The sequence below is a fragment of the Halichoerus grypus genome, chromosome 9, assembly GCF_964656455.1.
Source record: "Halichoerus grypus chromosome 9, mHalGry1.hap1.1, whole genome shotgun sequence".
Lineage (NCBI taxonomy): Eukaryota > Metazoa > Chordata > Mammalia > Carnivora > Phocidae > Halichoerus > Halichoerus grypus.
Genome location: NC_135720.1, coordinates 96938741 through 96946644, shown reverse-complemented (window position 1 = coordinate 96946644; position 7904 = coordinate 96938741). Strand labels below are relative to the sequence as shown.

The 7904-nt window shown below is 51.4% G+C and overlaps 1 non-coding gene across 1 annotated transcript; it reads left to right on the top strand.

Annotated features, from left to right (window-relative positions):
• The first annotated feature begins 1308 nt into the window (after positions 1 to 1308).
• LOC118536032 (U6 spliceosomal RNA) lies at positions 1309 to 1415 on the top strand. Its single transcript, XR_004917473.1, has one exon. It is a non-coding gene; the product is annotated as a U6 spliceosomal RNA (small nuclear RNA).
• The last annotated feature ends 6489 nt before the right edge of the window (positions 1416 to 7904 follow it).

The following is a 7904-nucleotide window of genomic DNA, read 5'->3' as shown; positions in this document are numbered from 1 at the left end:
TGGAAGTTCTAGGGGAGAATCCATTCCCTTGCTCTTCCCAGTTTCTAGGGGCTGCCCACACTTCTTGGTTCACAGCCCCCTTCCTCCTTTTTCAAAGCCGGTGGCAAGCATATTCCCTAGCCATGCCTCCCTCTCTCGAACCACAGTTAACCAAGTTTCTCTGCTTTTAAGGAGCACCGTGATTAGATTGGGCCCATCTGGATAATCCAGGCTAGTCTCCCCATCTTGAAGTCCTTACTTTAATCACATCAGCACAGTTGATTGGCCATGTAACGTTTTGTCACAGGTCCTAGGTATCAGGGCCCTTGTTCCGCCCACCACAGCTGGGCCAACTGCCTGGCCTCTATCAACATCACTCCAGCTCGGTGTCCCCATTCCGAGGGGTGCAGGTCGTGAGCTCAGGGGTTTCAGAAGGTAGCGTCACTAGGCGGTTATCACCCTCGGCACAATACCAGCCGTTTAGCACCCATGATTATTACCAGGCAGCATGGAATCTACCTCGAGGCTTCAGGCGCCTAGAGCTGAGTGTTGTCGCTTCCATCAGCCTCCTCTAGTCCCTTTCCTCTGGCTGTCCCAGAAACATAAGCCTCCGGGCCTGACTCCCTAGGAGGAGGGCGTAAATCTAGGGCAAGTCCCATCTTTCTCTCTCTCTCTCCACCACCCATCATGGCCCAGAGGGCTCTGCACCAACCCATATAGCCTCCTGTTGGCAAACACCGTGCAGAGAGGGGGCACCAGTACTCAGGCCACATTCACGCAAGTGGCCTGATGCCCCTGCTGTTTCTGCTCAGCACAAGACACCCAGGGCTGGGCACAGGCTTCTGAAAAATGTGGATAACTGGGAGAGAGCACACAATGGCTCACTGAATCCTCACAACAACGCTGCGAAGTACGTGCCACCACCACTTCTTACCGGCAAGGAAACTGAGGCAGCAGTATTTCGTGACTTGCCAGTGAGTGGGAGCAATGGGATTCACGGCCAGGCAGGCGGGCTGCGAGCCTGTGGCTGGCCCCCGAGGCTACGGCGCCTCCTCTGTCAGGAGACCGGCAGCCTCTGCTGGCAATGGGAGTGCTTTCTCCTACCTAGACGTGCACTTTTAAAAAGCACAGCGAGGGACGCCTGGGTGGCTCCGTAGGCTAAAGCGTCCGCCTTCAGCTCAGGTCATGATCCTGGGGTCCCGGGATCGAGCCCCACATCGGGCTCCCTGCTCAGCAGGGAGTCTGCTTCTCCCTCTGCCCCTCACCCCGCTCGTGCTCACTCTCTCTCTCTAATATTAAGTTAAAAAAAAATAAAAAGCACAGAGAGATGCACTCACTCTGGCAGCACATATTCTCAAATTGGAATCATACAGAGAAGAATAGCATGGCCCCTGCACAAGGATGACACTCAAATTCGTGAAGCATTCCTAATTTTTTTAAAAAGATAAAACCCGAGAGGAGTACCTTGTGCAACGTAAGGAGGCATGCACCCGACCAACGGAGGTGGATTTGGGTTGGAAGCCCGAATAAGGTAAAGGTATGCTCAGGTTCTTCTGTTTACTGGCTGAGAGGCTTTAAGCAAATAACCCACCACCTCTGACCCTCAACCTCTTCACCCACGGAACGGGGGTGACAGTAACCATACCGTGCTCACAGGGGTGTGGCAGATCAAATGAGATAAGGAAGGTGAAATGATCTGGTGTAAGTTATTATTACGGTTCGAGCGTGGGCTTCACACTTGTTGAGAGTGAATTTGGGACCGAGACCTTACCGGCCCCCACATCACACAACCAGGCAGCACCTATTCCTTCGGCACAGAATGCCAGCTCTCTTTTTTCATGCCCTGCCACCCCCGAGGCTCTTGCTGGAACCTCTGCAACTGTCTTCAGTGGGCACGCTGCCTCCATTCCTGCCCCTTCCGCCCCTCCCCCATTAGCCTTACTGAGACCCACCCCTGCTGTGAACCCCAAGTTGCAACCTTCTATGGCCTGGGTCTGGAGGGTGCCACAGATGAGCCAAGCCAGGTGGGGCAGGTATGCAGACACGTGAGCTGCACCCTACGGGGCTCTCGTCGAAAAGGGACTCAGCTACTCCATTCCTGCAGATTGTCTCCATGAGGCCAGATCCTCCTATGTTTAAGGAGAAGCTGGAAATCTGGGCAGTATGTGAAATGTAGGTCCTTATTTTTAAAAGTTGGCTCAAATTAAACACACACATTATACAGGCCAAACAAAAGCCATCTGCAGGATAAACGCAATCAGCCAGTTTTTTACTTTGGTGTACAGGCTACATCCCAAATCATGAACACGGCATTGTAGGCTCAGATTCAGCAATGACCTACCTTTCCAATCGTCTCTTCCCCTCACTTGGGCCTTCGGCTAGCCAAGAGGAGTTGTGGCTCCTGGGACGCCCGAGGCACCTCTCTGCCCCATGCACCTCCGCTCTGCTGGCTCTGGAATGACTTTCTCCCAGTTCCTCCAGCTCTACCTCGAGAGTTCTAGTCCTCCTCCTGGAGGCCTTCCCTGAATTCTCCCCAGCCAAAGAATAATTCAGTAATTATATACAATCTACCCCCCTGGGCCTCTGGGGCACTCTTAGAGGTTGCGTTTCACCTGTGCTGTACTTTCTCCCATATCCCGGCATGCACCGCCCATCACAAGGCTTCAGAGAAAAAGTGTGCTATTATATTGTAAGCAACTTGTGTGCAGAGTCCCCTCCCCAGCCGCCAACCTGCCCCCCCGCTAAGCCCCAGGATACCACTTGTAGGTCCTGGATGCATGTCTGGGCTTCTTGAAAGCTCCAGCTTTAAGGAACTAAGCTGAGTTTTGCCTGGCCTAACTAAACTCACACCTGGAAGACTGCGCCTGATGGACTCACCAGTTTTCTACTGAATCCTTAGAACTGCTGCACCGGGAGCGAAACTCCCCCTTCTCCTTGCAGCCCCTCCCCAGGGCTCCACTCTTCCCCTGCATTCCCCGCATCTCCTAGCTGAGTCCTTGGTCACTTGGGATCTCGGGCCAGGGACTCTTAATGAGCCGAGCAGCCTCACCCACCCTGGGGGAGTGGATCCAGGTGCTAGCCTGCTGACTTGGTTTGGGGGATGACAGCATCACCTGGGAATGGGAAGCGATGGCTTGAGGGAGCAGCACCTGGATTTGGCTAATCCAAATCAGTACTGATATTACCTTCCTAAAAACGTTACAGCCCAGGGGCACCTGGGTGGCTCAGTTGGTTGGGCGTCTGCCTTGGGCTAGGGTCATGATCCCGGGGTTCTAGGATCGAGCACCCCGTGGGGTTCCCTGTTCAACGGGGAGCCCCTTCTTCCTCTGCTCCCCGCTCATGCTCTTTCTTGCTCTCTCTCTCTCTCTAAACTAAATAAAATCTTAAAAACAAAACAAACAAAAAAACGTTAAGAGCCCAGAGGGGCCTTATAGACATTAAGATCAAAGGAGCCCCAGAGAAGTGCAGCTTGCCCAAGGACAAGGCAGTATGTGTCCTGGATAGGATCCGAGATACCCAATTCCAACCTGAAGGACTTTTTCCCACTAAGCCATAGATTTGCTGCTATCATTCTTTTGCTAAAACCACAGGGGAGATAGCGCAGGGCCACCTTTTTAAAAAACTCCATTTTGCAGCTAAGCAAAGATGGGCTTCTGATTTCTTATCCTTCCTGCCTTTGTGAATGTAGCACTTGGGAAATCAACACTTGCTGCCCCTCCAGCCATCCCCACCTTGGTGCAATTTCCTTAGCAGAAGGAGTAAGAGTGGGTGCATCCACACATTTCAAACTCTTAGCAAAACGTGTCACAGGAGGGGACAAAATGAGAAAACTCTCACGGGTAGTTTGCTGCGATGTGTCTTGATCTGCTTTCCATCAGAGCTTGCCATATTTACCTGGGAACATTCAAATAAGGAAGAGCTACCGTTTAAATGATGAAAAAAAATTTTTACACTCAACATTACTTTTTCCAGAATAAGAGATTATACTGTCTCCTTCTCATGCCCACCCTGGGAACCTCTGTGTCAGTGTAGGAAGAGATTTAGTGTTGGTAAGACGAGATTATTATCTTTGCTTCACAGACTGAGGCCCAGAGCAGCTCAAAATCAGTCGTCCATGAATTTGTTGTCAAGTAAGTGGACCAGGTGCTGCGCCAGGTTCTGGAAATACAATGGTGGGCAAGATGGACACAGTCCTCACCCTCAGAGTGCTTCCAGCCTAGCAGGAGAGAGACTGTCGATAACTTATACGAAATTGAACATTAATAGAATATGTCACCCCAAAATATGCCACTTTGGCATAAGGATTGTTTTGAGCTGAATGCAACTGAGAAACAGACCACAAAAAAAGCTCTCTACCGTCCCCATTTGTCTAAAAGCAGGGCACAAACTTCCCATTGTGAAGGGATCCCCCTCCCCTCTCTTGTACCTGGAAAGGCAGGAGGACGGAATCATGGGAGAGGACTGTAGACTCATCACTCCCAAGATGGCACCGAGAGGAAGTGCTATAACAAAGCTTCCTGAACATCCGTCATTACATTTACCTTCCCACAATGTACCAGCCCCAGAAGCTCAAAAGCCCTTTTAAAATGTCTTTCACTTCTCTACACATTCATTGTCCTCTGTAGAAGCCTTTTGGGTCTGACCATGTCTTTGGGAGGGTGTCTCATTTCATGTCTCTGAGGCTCTCCATATGCATGTGAAATCAACCTTTTTCTCCTGTTCATCTGTCCTTCGGCATTTTAATATCCAGCGCCTCAGTCACAGAACCTGAGAGGCGAGAGGAGACAGTGTCCCTCCCCTACAACATCTTCTGGCATTTAGTCCGGTGTCCTTTCCCCTTCATGATGCTGACACCACACTCCCAAATCAGCAGTGAAGGAAGAGTTCCCAGGTGAGCTCAACTCTCGGTCTGTAGCTGCTCCTTTCACCTGACCTTGTCACCACCCTGGCTGCCTCCCTAAAGCATGCTTTATTTTGAGGCGAGTCTGGAGATCTTAATCGTCGTGGTCCACATTTCGTGAGTTCCTCAGCGGTATCTTTCAGGCCTGGTAGCCCAGAGCAAGCTGCCCATTGCTCATCTCTGTTGTAATGATGTGGCTTATCCCAAGCCAGAAGCCAGAGAGCATCAAAGAGTTTTTTTGCTTAATAATACACTTAGTCATGCAAACTGTGGCAGGCTTTGATGGTTTCTGAGAAATGTCCAGAATTTCTAAGGAAGCTATCATTTAAAGTCAGCCTTGTGACCTCTGATCATCCAAGCCCGTTTCCACACCCAAAGCCCGGAATTCTTTGCGTCAACCCACAGTGCAGGGTCTGTCTCACAGTTGAACCCTGGCAGCTTTTGCTACCACGGAACCAGCAAAACCCAGCAGGAGAAACCAAAACCACTCTGAGGAAACAGGCCGATGGAGGCAGAATGACAATGGATATGCAAAGGTGTGTGTATGCTGTGCATTGCACCTTTGGGGACACCATGGAATTTTTAAAATTCTTATTTCGAGGTACTGCACAGGGGGCTTTGCCAGGCCCTAATGGTGGAGCTTCAGTAAGTGTCACTGGTTGTTGTTGAGTGCCTAGCCTCAGCCCCTGAGTCCCCAGGCACTGCGTGACAGGTATAAACCAGGGATGCCTTAAGCTCACCTGCTTGGGTGTCAGAGGTGGTCGGTCCCTTTAGCAGTCTGTCCTGAAGTCTGCCCCACCTGCTATGTGGCAGTCCATCTTCCTTCTGTCCCCGAGCCAAGGAACTCCTAGGGTGGATCAGGAGCTCAATGGGAGTGAACTTGGATCCTTCCACGGCCAGGACACAGGCATGTTCAGAAATGGCTGAGAGACTTAAGGGGGGCTGGGAGGCTTATTGTAGGTGAGGCTGCAGGGAAGAACAGTGGGGATCCTAGGGGATCAATCACAACTGCTAAGGAGCAGGGCGGGAAGGCCAGACTCAGCACCAAGTCCTGCATCCTGGGAGAAACTACGGTCCGAGGGCAGCACACACCTACCCACCACCCCGCCAACGACTGGCCTTCCAGCCCAGAATGCGCGTCCGCAGTGGGATCCCCCTGGGAGAAGCTGGGTGCGAGGAAGGGGACTCCCCTATGGGAGGAGAGGAGGCGGAAACCCAGAGCAGGTGTGAGGGTCGCTAAGAGCCCATCCATGTGCCACACCCTAAAGGCGTCGGAGGTGGAGGGCCCTGCGGCCAGGCACTGCCAGGCCGGTGGAGAATGGCAGAGATGTGGACAGAGGCCCCGAGTGGCAGAGCAGCCCGGGGAACCAGGTCCGTGGGAGTGGGCGGGGCAGCAGGGAGCCGAGGGGCAGCCAGAGGAAGGGGCCAGGAGCCGGAGCCATGGCCTGCCTGTCCTGCAGCTGTCCCCTCCCACCCACTGCAGGAAGAGGGACTGCCACACAGCGGGCAGGGCCCACGGCAGGACGAAGGGACCCCCAAGAAGGTGAGCCTAAGGCCTCCCTGGGGGATGCCTGCCACGTAGCGCTTAGGGACCCCCAGGACATGGGGGAAAAGGAACGGCACTCTGGATTGCACTTCCAGTGGGGACCCATATGGACTGGGAGCTCTTGAGGACTGAGTTTGCCCAGGTTCTTAGGACCTAGGTGCTATTTATTGCAAAATGAGACACTGCTTTAATGATAGGCTTTAGGGAGATTAAAAAAAGAGAATAAAAAACACTATTACATTAGATATATATATATTTCAGAAATATTAGAATATGGTAAAAAAATACAACTTTGTATAGAATTGAGGTGACTCTGTCATATTAACACGGTGACATTTATCCTTGCAGGGCATGTGTTTCGGTTACACCAGGGTGTCAGGGGAGCTGAAGCCCTGCCATGTGGGTTTCAGAACAGCCTTCACAATCTGGGGAGCCCGTGGGTCGTTCGGGGGCCTCGTGACCGCCTCTCAGGGCCTTTCCGCAGAGCTCCTTGCCATTTTGACCCTGAAGTTTGCAGTTCAGGGATATTAGGAAGCTCTAGGAATGGTATCCACATGTCTCTCTTTTCTTGGCAAAGTTTCACGGAAGCTGTATTTATTATAGTGGATCTTAGCTTATTTTTTAAAGGAATCGTGTGGCATGTCCTTTGTGGATTTAAAAAAGTCTTCAAGGAAGTAAACATTCATTCCCATCATTTGTACTTCACTGAAAACATTTTTTGGGGAGGGGCGGTGGTCAGAATTAAGTTGGTTTATCTTTTTCTATTTCAAATGAGTTACGTGGGGCTTGGGGAGCACCAGACTTTTCCTGGTGTGGTATTTCTTGACCGATGGGGAATGAATTTTCCCTTGCTGGGCCTTCCCCTGCAAGCCCTGTTCTCAGCAGCAACTGCTGGGAGGGCCCGGTCTCCTTACTCCATTAGCCGGTCGCCCTTCTTCCCCGGGTTTTGGGGCTCACTGAGTTTTGAGAGACCAAGGCAAATACTGTAAGTGGTTGAGAAGCACAGGCTTGGGAACAGAACTGTCTGGGTCCAAATCCTGGCTCCTCCAAGTGATCAACTAAATGCCCCTGGGAAAGTTACCTCTGTCTGAGCCACGGCTTGTCACTTAGGAAAGTGATGATAATAGCACTCACTTCGTAGTCCTGCTGTGTACCTTAAATGGGTCAATGAAGATACAGCCCTTAAAACAGAACCTGGCACAGAGTAAGTGCTCAGTAAATGGGAACTACTAACTCTAAAACAAGCAAGGCCAAAATGATGGACTCCGGTTTGAGGTGGACTCATAGAGCACACACCAGTCCCAGAATATTCCCCCACCATCCTGCCAAACTATACCTCCTGCAATTCAAGTCAGTCCTGGGCCAAACTGTTGTCTCACAAAGGCCCCTGCTAGAATGCAGACATGAAATCGTACGAGGATAACTGATTCAGACCTGTTGGCAGAGTGGTTTCTCACAAGTGAAGTCTTGTGAGTTTCT